The sequence below is a fragment of the Ambystoma mexicanum genome, chromosome 5p (assembly GCF_040938575.1).
Source record: "Ambystoma mexicanum isolate Mex_15411 chromosome 5p, UKY_AmexF1_1, whole genome shotgun sequence".
Lineage (NCBI taxonomy): Eukaryota > Metazoa > Chordata > Amphibia > Caudata > Ambystomatidae > Ambystoma > Ambystoma mexicanum.
In genome coordinates, this window is record NC_090930.1 from 123,737,709 (window position 1) to 123,751,356 (window position 13,648).

The window sequence follows — 13,648 nt, forward strand, 5'->3', positions numbered from 1 at the left end:
CTAGCAAGCCTAGAGCAACCGGTATGATTTTTAAACAGTCAGAAATACTTTTAAATGTGATTTGCAATGAAGTGAAAAATATGCTAAACATGATTTTAATTCCCTGTAGTTGATTCAGGGTAGGTGACAGCTACTTTTAATTAGTTCAAGTCAACACTAGCAACTATTCACGAATGATTATCAGATTGAAAATGAATTTCAGCAGTTGCAAGCAAAAGACAGCTATTTTTGACAGGTGGAGAAATTGAGTCAAATTGCAATTTGCGGCACTTTTTCCAAGTGCGTCGATTGCGATTCCGGAAAAACGATAGGAGTAGGAATGTCGTTCTGGATTTGGAAAGCTTAGGATCTTAGCTTTAAAATGAAAGTTAAATCTCGCTTCTAGGACATGCGGTTCAAAAGATAAGGCCGATTTAGTGGAGGTAGATTCTCAGAAATAAAGTAATATTCAAATGACAAATGACACTTTCACAGGTTTGAAATCATAGAATGGACACACGATTTCTATGCAGTTCTAAATAGGTTGAAATGGATAGGATGAGGTTATTTTAGACTAAGAGATTGGTTCTGCACAGTTCTGGCTGGATACTCACACTATAAATTTGAAATAGGCCATCAAGATCTGGTCAACAGGTTTAGACTGGACTTCTAGCGGGTGGTTCTGAAGTCACAGCTAACTGGGTCATCTCTGCTCTGCTGGTCTGGATCTCTGGTTCTGGAAAAAGTTCTTGGCACTGCACAGCAGTCTGGTCTGGTCTGAGGTTCTGGATACAGCTCTGGGTCTGGTTCTGGTTCTAGCCAGAATCAAACAGCTTGCCCGGCTGTTGAATAGTTTGGTTAGGTGGCTGGATTCTGAGGCCTGCTGAGAAGGATTCAGCTTTTGGTTCAGGCCTCTCTTCTTCAAGTTCTTCAGTCTATCTGGAGTCTATGGTCCTTCTGGATATTGTCTGGTCCGGCAAAGTGCTGCGCAAGAAAGTGGAAAGAGCAGGCCCTACCTGGGTCTCAGTGGCTCTTTTTATGTCTTTTGAAAATGGGTGGGAAGGCTAACTTTCTATGCCCAATCCTCTGAGGATCATGATAGGCTAGAGGATTCTCTGTCCTTTAACTAGATAACTGAGTTGTGAGTCAGAGTGATGCTACCCTTTTACAATCTATTGAAGAAACGCCCCTTTGCTTTTACTTAGAACCCAATTTTTCATAATCAAACATGTTTCCCAGATACACAAGTGGTTCCTGCCTTGAACTCTGTTGCAGGAGCTGCAAAGTGTCCTGGAACCGACTTGACGGTGTTGAGCATCAAGTTCATCTCAAACACCAGGTACTTTGTGGTTGTGTCCCCCAGGTCTTTCTCCAAAGGCTCCTAGTGACATTTACAACTCCGTGCTCCCTTGTTGCTGAAACCAAAAAACCTTGAACAGTTAAGACTGATCGCTTTACCGACTATCTCCTGTCAGTATCCAAACTGCATCCCTTTAATCGTGAAACTGTCTGTCCTCTGTGTTGCTTTACAGGGTGGGTTGTATTTTGTAGTGTGCTAGAACTGTCTATTGTAATTATAACTAATTAGATATTTTATACAACCTTGACTAGACAGTCCCTTTTATCATTGGGTAATAATCGTATTTTCGTTGTATTGCAACTAGCCAATGATCCACGACCTTGCAGAGATAAGCCTGCCATTCTGTCCACGTTACAAAAATACAGGTTTATAATTTACTTGTATTGCAATCTGTTTGGATCCCTTCTGTTGTTCTAGAGGTGTGGGGTTAATTGATGGTTTAGAAACAAATGTTCATCCCTAGACCACTGGTGCTCTGGAAGTTGATTTGTCACATTGGTGGAAAGCGGTCGGGTCAGTTGGATCATTGCGCATAGCTTAGTCACCCAACAATAAATGTACTGTTTTAGGCAACGTTTAGTCACTGCTAGGAATTAGTTATAGTCATACATCTTGACATGGAGACTAAAAGGCATGACCAAGGATGTCCTGCATTTCTTATGTCAAGAGAGGGGACTTCCCCACAGCACTAAGGTTGATAAACCTGAGTTGCTGAACAAGCCTCCAAGCTTGGGTAGAAACGAGGGCGGTTGGAGAGAAGACTCCAGAGGACGGGCTAGGCCTTGTCTATCTGAACCGACAATGCCTTCCGGAGGGGAAAAATGATGAGGATGACCCCATTAGCAGTGTTTCTAGCCAATTATCCCCAGAGGGGCAAGTGTGGTTTCTCAACACTCAAGAGTGTCAGTGAGGACAGGGGCTAGTGCAGCATCCGGCATGTCCCAGGCCTCAACACAGTGTCTAAGTGGCCCATTTTTTGTCCCAGCTGTTAATGAGGTAGCAGCTAGAAAGCCCCTGCTCGAGGAGAGGAGACTGGTGATAGAGGAACAGAAACAGTGGGACAAGGTCACCATAGAACGGGACGGGGCCACCACAGATCTGCGTAAGCTTGCACTTGAAGAGAAGGAGGCCAACAGATCCACCTCTACCGAAAGCAGCAGCAGTGGCTCAAACCAGAGTGCCAGAGACAAGGCCTGGCGGCACATCCCTAAGACTTGGTGGAGGCTTATGAATTGGGGAAGGATTTTTTGAGGTATCAGGTAATATTATCCCCATAAATAATGTCCTCATACATATAGTCGCCGGGAAGCGACATAGGTGACATTATTTATGGGGACATTATATGGGGTAAATGGGAGCGAGGGTTGAGGGGGTGCTCCCCACCCCCTTTAAAAAAATATGGGGGATTAGGGGGGGTGTCGCCCACAGGTTCCATAGGGTAATATTGCTACAAAAAAACAGCGCCATGCAAGTATGGTGACATTTTAGCGAGGATATTATCACATGGAACCATTTTTGACTGGTTTGAAGTGCTCGAGTTGGCTTTCCAGCTTCAGGAGGTGGATGAGGTACTGAAGGGCCTGCCCAAGCTGGATGAGTTTGCATCTGCTGGGGGCCCAGGTCAAACTGACTTCTTCACAGCTCAGAAAGCGTGTCCCACTCTGGTGGGTCTGTGGAAGCAGGTGGAGGAGCAGGCTAAGGGCGAGGCCCGTGGCCTGTTCAGAGTGTACTGGGAGGATGGACTCCTGTACAGTGTGTCAAAAGACTCTGAGGGCTAGGGCATCAGGAGGTTGGAGATTCCCCAATGCCACAGAAAGTTCCTTTTGGATTTGGCTCATCAAATTCCTTTAGCGGGTCAGTTGCAAGTGATCAAGACATCAGAACGGGTGTCTGTGCGCTTTTACTGGCCTGAGTTTGGTGTAAAGTTTAAAGAATTTCTCAGGTCCTGCCCGTGAAGCTTCTGGTAAGTCAGGTGGTGCCACAAAGGCCCCCTTAATTCCACTACCCATGGTTGGGCGCCCTTTCGAGAGAATAGCCACGGATATTATGGGTCATTTGGATCCTCAAACCAGCTCAGGGAACAGATATATCTCGGTGATATTAGACCATGCCACAAGATACCCTGAGGCTGCCCCTCTGAGGAGTATCAAAGCCCCTGTGGGTCTGAAGGCTATGATTGGGATATTCTCCTGTGTTGGATACCGGAAGGAAGTCATTTCTGACAGGGGACCAAACTTCATATCAGCGTACATGAAGGCCATGTGGGAAGAGTGTGGAGTCACTTATAGGTTCTCTACATCCTTCCATCCACAAACAAATGGGATTGTTGAGCGGTTCATCTAGAACATGAAAGGCACAGGAGAACACCTGAGGAGGAAATGGGATATTAGCCATGCCTTCTGTTCGCCTACAGCCCCTTTAATCATCGTGTAATAATTGTATTTTCGCTGTGTTGCTACTAACCAATGATCCAAGACCTAGCTGAGATAAACCTGCCTTTCCGTCCACGTTACCAAAATTGGACAAGGAGGTTTGTAATTGACTTGTGTTTCCAATCTGTTCGGATGCCTTCTGGTGTACTAGAGGTGTGGGGCTGATTGATGGTTTAGAAACCGATATTAATCCTTGGACCACTGGTGCCCCGGAGGTTGCTTCCTCACAGTGGTAATGACAGTTGGTGATTGGATTTTCTGCCTATTGTACAATTACGGCACAACTTGTAATGAGGCCCTTCGAGCCACAATCGTTGGGCAATACAGGGGAGGCGGTACTACCTCGACTCCCATTAGAGGGGAGCATTAGACGAAGCAATGGGACTTAGTAATCTGATAATTTCGGGTCCATGTCTGAGTAGAAAATCTTTCAAAATAAGAAGGTCATGAGAGAGTTGCATAGTGTGTGAGATTGTTATTTTAGATTGTCTTTCACGGGGATTATTGAATCTGAGTAAAATATGTCCTGGCAACATGCACAAAAACAGGTATCACAAAGATGTGGAAATTCTCCATCACAAAGGAAGTGCTTGAAAAGGTGGACATGTTTACAGTCTGAGAAATGAATTTTGCCCATTTGCACACATAGGGCCTGGAAATAAGGTGGATGTAGCAGTAAGAGGCACCCCCTGCTTCACTGAATTCTTGGCTCGGGGCAGAATTTCTCTCGAAATGTGAAAGTAGAATAATCCATTTGAGCCAAGCATGCACTACACGACCAAGAAACCATCAGTGGAAGTTCACTTCTAGCTCACAGCTACATCAGCTTTCCTCTTAAATAAAATCACTTGACTAACTCCCTCGATTAACATTATGCTGCTGTCTATTCTGTCCCGGCATACGTGTTGTGTACCATGACCACTGTTTTGTCTTTCTCTACCAGTCCTTGTCTTAGTGTATACGCCCTGACGCCTGCGGGCTTTGGCGCATTATAAATAAACAAATAAATAAATTTAAAAAATCAGCAAGGCATTGTGGATATGCAAATCAGCCGAAATGCAAGACTTTTGCTCCAGAAAATTGCCATTGTTTTAAAGGGCAGTGCTACGTTAATGGACCCAAGACAGACATATCTCAAGACTGCCAACCACTACTTACCTGGTTTCACCCTTATTAGGGTGCTGCAAGGTAGCATGGCCTGATAGTGGTCTTTATGACACAGATATCTGGACAGAGAAGGCCTGTGAGAATGCACCATGGGTAAATAAATGAAAATGATTTAAAACGCTATCCAGCTCCCTTACGCAATCGCACTGGGGTCCTTGAAAGCACCGTGTGGCATTGCCCTGATGGAACTTCAAATAAGGAAAACATTAAAGGCCTATGACACTCTTCTCTAACCAATCACTTGGCAGATAAAACCTGGCATGAGCTGGTACACCAATCAGGAAAAGCAACCTCCATGCTCTGAACAGCAATTGCCTCAGACGGAAGTGACGCTGTCGAGCGGAAGTTACTTTTAATATGAAGAGGTTCGCGAAAATGAATTTAGAGAGCACCGTTGAAAAGTGTGATTAGAAGATGTCGTCCCGACAGGTTCCTGAAGTCCTGGCTTCACAGGATATGTACTATGCTAGCTGAGAGCGCATAAGACAATATTAAACAGTATTGTGTCAGGACACCTGAGGAGTGAGCGAAGGAGGATTTAGCCCAGGGAGTATGTTTTTTGTCAGAACAGCAGAACTATTTTTATGATTCTCAATTAAGGACGAAACAGCCAATAGAGAGAAGGACCACTTCACATCCACCGCCCGAGAAGTGCTAAAAAAGGCAATCACGGTTTAACAAAGGGCGAGCTTTACATCTGTTTACAGTTTCAAATGAATAATTCCTGAACGGCTCTGAATAGCTTTCAAGTCTAATCTAGGGCAATGTTTTATCTCTTGGAGAAAGCTACAGTTGCTTGCCGTTGAAGGATCCCGCGTGATAAATGCACTCTTTGTTCGTTTTAAAAGCAGCCATTATTTTTTTCTAATCAGTCGGCGGAGGAGCAAACCAGCAAATTGGCGCTTTCGCTCATTTTTTTGGATCTTATTCAAATCCCTTTATTTCCGTTACAGAAATAAAAAAAAACATGGAAGGTCGAGGGACTCTGAAGAAGTGTATAAAGGAAGATTAAAGGCACTGCGTCAAGGCTCGAATCTAAACAGAGTGTTGCAGCTCCATAAAGTCTCTCTACGGGTTTATACAAAAGGGTCAACCTGGAGGCAAAACCAAGGGGCAGGTGGATTCCCAGAGCATCTTTGAATTGTATGTATGTATGCAAAGGGTTTAATATATAACAAGGTAGCTTGGACGCCACAGAGTGCTGTACACAAAGGAACAGTAATACCTATACAATTAGAAGAATAGGCTTTAGTTTTATTGTATTTACTGTGCATTTGTAAGGCGCTTATACATCAAGAAATTGTGTTTCAGAGCACCCACAGAGCAAAGGGGAGGAACACAGGCATGAGAGAACAGATGAACAGGGAAGAAGTGCTGCCCTACTAGGCCTTGTGAGCATTCAGAAAGCGCAAGTGCAGGGAGAGAGAGAAGAAACACAAAGAGGTGGGGGGGGGTCGGTAAGTGCTAAGTGCCAAGGAGTCCGTTCAGTGCAACAAGTGCTTGGCAGAGGTCGCTTGGTACAGAGTGGTCACCTGCCAATAATAAGTGCAGGCCTGTGAGAACACAGGACAGTGTGGGTGCCCGAAGGCAAGTACTGAGATAGGACAGAAGTCTGAGGGCGATTGGGCAGAAGGCTGGGATCCAGAAGGACTCATAGGTCCCAGTCCACCAATCTCAGCAACTGCTCAGCAACTCATGGGAGTGAGATGGGAAAGGAAGTGGTGAAGAAGAAAGTCTTGAGGAGCTTCTGGAAATTGAGTAGATCTGTCTCAAGACGGAGAGGAAGGGGGGAGGCTGTTCCAGAGGAGGGAGCCAGCCGCAAAGAGAGATCGGCCACCAGCTCGCTGCTTAGAAAAGCACCTGACACGCGGAGAGTTGTAGCCGGGGGAGCGTAAAGAACTGGAAGGACAGTGTTTGGTGAGAGCAGGTTATAGATACATTGGTCCTTGGCCCCAGACAGCCTTATGGATGATGCAGAGGGACAAGTTATATGGACTGCAAGAGAAGAGAGACAACGGGTTAAAGACAGGAGACACAGGTTAAGAAGGGTAGCCCCAATGCAGTCTTGAGGAGGTTCCACAGATGTGGTCCCATGCAGCAATATTCCCTTGTGTTTCACTGATATGATCCCGAGGCCATTGACTCAGCGATTCCTTCAGTTCCTTCGATGCATTCTCCTGCCATGGCTTTCTTGCTCCCACTGTAAACTCGTTCCTATATGAATTTATATATACATACAATTCAAAGATGCTCTGGGAATTCTATGTGGTCCTGACGCCATTGACTCAGCGAATCCTTCCGTTCCTTCGATGCAGTCTCCTGCCATGGCTTTCTTGCTCCCTCTGTAAATTCATTCCAATATGAATTTATTTAGAGTGACATGTTCTAAACGTTACAATTGCGTCCATAACAGGCATCACTTTGGGTGCCTTTCTGGGTTGCGAGCCATTCCGCGGGTGTCAGAGCTATGATATGACAAAGACTCTCATCAGTAGCGATGGAGGAAGAGTGGGAGTTTGAGGTGCTGTATGACATCATTGCTGTGAGGGTGATTGATCTACAATGGTTCTATGTGGTCCTGAGGCAGGGGCGACTAGGCTGAAGATGCCGGCCATTCTCTGCAAGAGAGCCTGGTTTGCAGAAGAATGTGCAGTATGAGCCAGTGTATAAACCTTGGCTATGGAATTGGAATGCCAAAGAATGCAGGGGAATTGGGTAGAAATGTATATGGTACAGCGAGAAGCCCCTGAAACTATCATCAGCAAACCAGCAAGATACAGTGATGCCAGAATGCTTCAGGCTGCTGTGATACACATTTACGACTCCTGCGCCATCTCTCAGACCCTGCATCTTTCATGGGCACTGGTGGGCCCCAAGACGTTTATGATAGCTACTGCGGCCAGGGACTCACAAGTCCAGAAAGCAAACCTTTCTCGACAGACAACTTGACACCTTGCTTCCTGGACTCCCAGGTTGACGGTTTGGTCATACCAATCTGATTAACCACATTCTTTTTTTGAGGAATTTGCTTGTTAGGCCTGAATAACCTATTGCTGTTCGGCACAGGAACCTGACCAATACTATATTGCAGCTAATGTCCAGTGCATTGTCATTTTCTATTGATTCAAAGGTGACTTACATTTTCTGGAACAAAAAGTATGCAAGTGATATGACCTGGAGGTGTTCTACCAGGCATGGCTGGTGGGTTTTCTTTGTCTTAAAGGAGAATGCTATTTTATAGATAGCTTTATGAACCCAAGACAGATAGCTCTCAATGAGGCAGACAACCACATACTCGTTTTGCCCTTCTTTGGCATCATTAGTGGAGTAAGGGTTAACGGCACACAACGATTGCTAAAAGGCATCTTAGTGCTCAGAGCAATATGCACAAGACAGGAACATGCTGCCAATAACTACTAAGAAATGCCTCACAGAGTTCGAGTTTGGCATGAGTGCCTGGCCAAGAGTGATCAGCCAACCCTCCTGGTTTTCAAAGACTACAGGGATGACAGGAGTAAAATGAAAGGATACAGAATGTGCTGACAATAAAAGTTGCATGAAAACATTTAAGCAATAATCCCTGAATGCCCCGGGGACCATAGTTACTGGCCCAAGCGAAGTGAGGGCCTTAGCACAGGCTCCGGGGGACATTACCTGAAGCAGTAATGTCCCCCCAGCTCAGGGCTTATTTTTATTAATATTCTGGGCCGTGAGAGTACTAACAGTAAAATGTTTCAGTTGCAAGATGCTCCGGCCTTTCGCAACCAAAAAAAGAACAGAAGACAAAAAAAGATGGCTGCCACAGAAGGGGACATTAAGTCCCTTGTCTCTTTCCATGGTGGCCATTTAAAACATGAAAAAAGTAAATAAAGAAGATAGCCGCCATGGAACGCGAGAAAGGACTACAAGTAGTCCCTTCTCGCGTTCCATGGTTGCCATTAAAAGATCGAGAAAAAAAAGTGAACAAAGAAAATGGCCCCATGGAAAGGAGAGAAGGGGCAACACATAGTCCCTTCTCCCTTTCCATGGTGGCCAGTTGTGGAAGGGACCCAAGAGTTGCGGCTGGGCCCGGAGCCATCCTGGGCAGGTAAGGACCCTGCGAGGGCTAATCAGATTGTTTGTTACAATCTATCTCTTGCCACTTTACAAATTGCTTCATGGATAGCTCTTTTCCTTACTGAATAAATCTTCATCCAAAAGATGGATGCGGATAGACCCCTTCGTCCTAAGTGTTATCATGTCATGTCAAAAGGAAATTGCCATAAATTGGAAAGTCATTTCGTAGCCCTTCGTAATCAAGCTGATGAAACAAAAAGCAGGGCCCAAATCCGTACCAACCCCCAAAAGAGTTTAATTTCATTTTAGTACATTGCGTGATGACAAAGAAATTCTGTTCTCATAGTTGTTGCACAGAAAGGTCAATAGTAAGCGATAAAAAGACATGATCGCTTAGGGACAATTCATCAGTAGAAATAGAAACTACAGTGGGTAAAAGGGAGAACAACAAGATATGTAATCTATGGTGGAACATGAAGAGGCCCATCTCCACGTTGGATGGCTAGGAATATCCCCCGGAGGAGCAGAAGCAATTAAAGTCTCCCGCAATAATGACTGATTGAGAACCAGTCTGGCTAGACCATGTAGATAAAAGGGTATTAATTTCATCATGAAGCAAGGCTTCCTTTAGTTTCTAATTCCAAAGAAGAAGGCCATTCAGAAATTGCATAGCCAAGGAAATTGTCAATACCTATAATTTGACTTTTAGGAGCCTTCTCTAAAATGATTGTGTAATCATCTAAACGAGGGGTCCTAGGTAACCATACCACTTGGAATATATGATAGATGTAGGGCAGGAAATACATCGTGGGATTCCAGAGACGATTGTAAAACGCAGTTTAATACAGAGAACTAGAGATGGATTGCTGTCCATCAGCAAGAATGGGGGCTAAGCCTTTGTCTATTGTTAAGGAATTATTGAATAGGGCCGGAGATATAATTGAAGCGTTCTCCATATGCGGGGCTGCCTCTTTTAAACGAAGACTCAATTTTCTCAAGTGGTCTAGTCATGGGGTCCCATGCGCACGCTTAAGCCAGAGCAGCCAAAGTGGGTTGCGGGTAAACTCTCTGTTGATAGAGAAACAAGCTTGGCACAAGTTGGAGCAGTGTGCTGTATTCTTGTCATGCAATCAGGCATAGTTCTCAAGTGATACAGATGTTTAAATGATACAGTACACTTTGTAAGGACTATACAAATATTTTAAATGGCTCTTTTTAAATGTTTCTTTAGATCCAGCGGCGCAGAAATAAGAAATGTTCACAGTGTGGAGTGTGGCTACCCCTTTTGGTCAAATCTAAAACTTCTGGTGTATTGGGACTGATTCAAGACATATACAATGACTAAAAGAACGCACACCAGCATTCCTTGGTTTGTCTTTTTTGTGCTATGGTGTGTTTAACCTAACTAAGTGTTTCTTCATTGGGGTTTGGGGCATTCCTGAACCTATTCCCTTTCCTGACCCAATACTTATCTCAGTAATCCAGGAACTCAGGTAAGCAGGGGGCGCAGGAGACCGTTAAGAAGCAGGAAAGACAGTGTAGTATTTTACTATGCACACCTATACCTGCTCTGCCAAGTGCGAGTAGAATCATCTCCCCGCTCCACAATAGTGTGTGGGGTTACTAAGTGTGAGTGAGTCGTTGTATAGGATGGCAATGCCACCGCCTATTTGTTGTGGCCCGTTTCTGTGGTGGATAAAGTAGTGTGGATGAACATGTCGGGGATGATTGGTGTGTGGTGTGGTTTCAGCAATATATGTGTGAGAAGGATCATGCCTAGGGTGTGTGCGGGGATGAGGTTGTTGATTTCATTGGTGTGAGCTGGTGCAGAGTGGCAGTTGAGAATAATGTATGTGTATGTAAACAGTTTTCTCAGTGGAGCAGTGTGATGGAGTTCATCAGAATGTTGTTTGTGCCATTTTTGTGGTACCCAGTGGCAAACAGGGGCTAACCGTGTGCACGTGAGTCCAGGCATGGATTTAAAAAGGACTGCTATTGAATTTAATTGAATTGAATTGTTTATTTATATAGCGCCCCTAACCCTCAGGTATCTTGGCGCATTACATAGGTTACATTTCTACAAGTTTACAGTAGCAGGTTACAGCAAAATACAAAGATAATAATATGGGGTTATATACAGGCATAGGGATTATAGGAGTGGATACATCAAATAGAGGTGGCATATATACATTGTACGTACAGTCAAATAGGTAGGAGATTAACAGATAAATAAGGAAAGCGAGAAGTACATGCTTTCAAGCTGCAAAACAGTGGCTTTGCTTGTGTGTGTGTGTGCGTGTGTGTGTGGTGTGTGCGTGTGTGTGGTGTGTGTGTGGAAGTTACGATTCTAATCTCACCAGAAAGAAAAACATTGAAAATATGGGTGGGCAGCAGAAGATTGGAGTTAGTTCGATCATACGATAACCTGTTTTGTTTGTTTGTTTTGTTTATTGATTTTGTATAGCGCGCCACACCCAATGGTAGCTGGGCGCAACAGAGAACAGAAAGGCATGAAAACTTAAAAACTTAGTTACAGGGTAAGGCACAATAAGAATATGATACATTGCATTTGACAAATCAGATAAAGGAATATACATATATACAGTCATATTAGGTAGCCAGGATAAGAGTTGAGGCATGGTTAAGAGTTGAGGCATGGTTAAGAGTTGAGGCATGGTTAAGCCTGGGTTTGACATATACCGAGAATGGCTGCTGGAATCCTCACTTAGCAAAAGCTAGTACTACCCTCAGCAAGAACAGAGGGTCCATCAGAAGATTTGCCCAGAGGCAAGGTGGCTGTGCAGTGCTACCGGCAATGCAAGTATACCAAGCCCAAGCCCTGCCTGCAGCAACTTATGGGGCTGAACTATGAGGGTACTCTAACGTTCAGACCCATCTTAAAGCTGAGATCCACTTTCTAAAGAAGCGTTTAGTGCTCTCTTTAAGTACTCCTAATTCTCTGCTCCACCTGGAGACGGATATCAAACCCATTGTGGAAAATCCTATGCTCAGACCCGTCCTGTGTTGGGTTTGGATTTGGGGGTCTCCAGGCTTAGTAGAGTATACAGAGGCATTGTTACATGTTATGAGCATCGAGGGAGGGAGGTCGCTTCCATGGTTCGCACATATTTGAGGATGTCTGATTACCCTGGGGCTTAGGTCTTAGTGTTTGCGCTGGGGCAAAAGCCATTGTGAAAGAAGCAACTGTTGTCCTAGCATGTACTAGGATGAGTGAGGCACGTTCTTGGCTATCAATAAAGCCGCAATATCATGAACGATGCTAGATTTTGGCCTTGAAATATTCTTGGACGTAGGTAACCCCCTTTTTGCACACGCACTTTGTTTAAAACTCAGGATGGGTACCGTCGCTGTGGCTAACTCCACGTTCTATTTGAAAATGAATGGATCTAGTCTTTGTCAAATATGTGATTTAGGGGAGGAGACGATTAAACATTTTATGTTTTTATGTGTTGGTTTTAAAGACTTGAGAATTAGATGTTTGTAGCCGGTCTTCAACCTTCATGATGTTCTAAGCCTTGCACAATCTGTGAGTCTTTGCAAATCATCGGATGATTTGTAAAATACCGACATCGAGCGCGGCTCTGAAGGTCTCAATCGTTGACAAGTGTTTCTTAGGTCTTGAGGCCCAGTTTGAATGCATTGATATGCACTCGCCTCAAGTGATGTTGCGTGATAAAGATTGATAACATTCTGTAACGCTGGTGTCTGGATTCACGTGGATTTGGCATCCATTTTATGAAATGCGTAACTGTGGATTTTAGATGGATGTCTATTTCGTAGATGTTTCATTATAGTGATTATTTTGTTTTCTTGGCATGGCTTATTTTGTACTTGTTGATGAAATGTTGTGCCCAATGACTTTCATGTGGAATAAAGGCTTGCTGAATTTGAACTGTTATGTCATATGGCATGTGTTTAGTGCCTAATGCCATTGGTATGGCCTCAAAGCGCTGTGGGTTGAACGTCCTTGGATCTAAAATGAGGGACCAGTCTGTCCTGCAGGGTGGCCCGCCTTTGCCTTCTTGCAGAGCTTCAGTGTGTCTGCATTGCTCACAGGGGGAGGGTGCCACATTTTGTGTTATGCCACTGACTGTGAATGGTAATTCCACCAATTAAATTCGATCATTTTTTGGTCTTAAAGTGGGATATTTACCTACAACATCAAGCTGGAGGTAAATTCTGTTTTTGTAACTGTTTACATCAGCATTAACAACGACTATTTATTCATTTATAGGATAGTCATTTTATCCTAAAGGGTTGCCATTTACAAAAAATGACATCAAAAGTATTATTTGTGTCACGGGTTCCACAAAGTCTTTCAGTAGTATATTGTATTGTATTTGGTTATTTATATGGCGCACGTATGGCATCAATGCGCTTCGTACTTGGAACGCCCTCGGTGACCGTAGTTAATGGGGGTCATTATAAGTGAGGCGGTACACGGTAATTCCCATTCGCCGGGTGCCGGTAAAAATTACTCCCCATTCCCATTGAGTCGCACAGGACTCAATGGGAATGGGGAGGCCAGTAGCACTGGTACCGTTATTAATGATACTGGTGCTACTGTGCAGGTCTGCTCGGACTGAAAGGCACCCATGAGTAGACCTAATAGTTTGCCGGTCCAGTAACAACG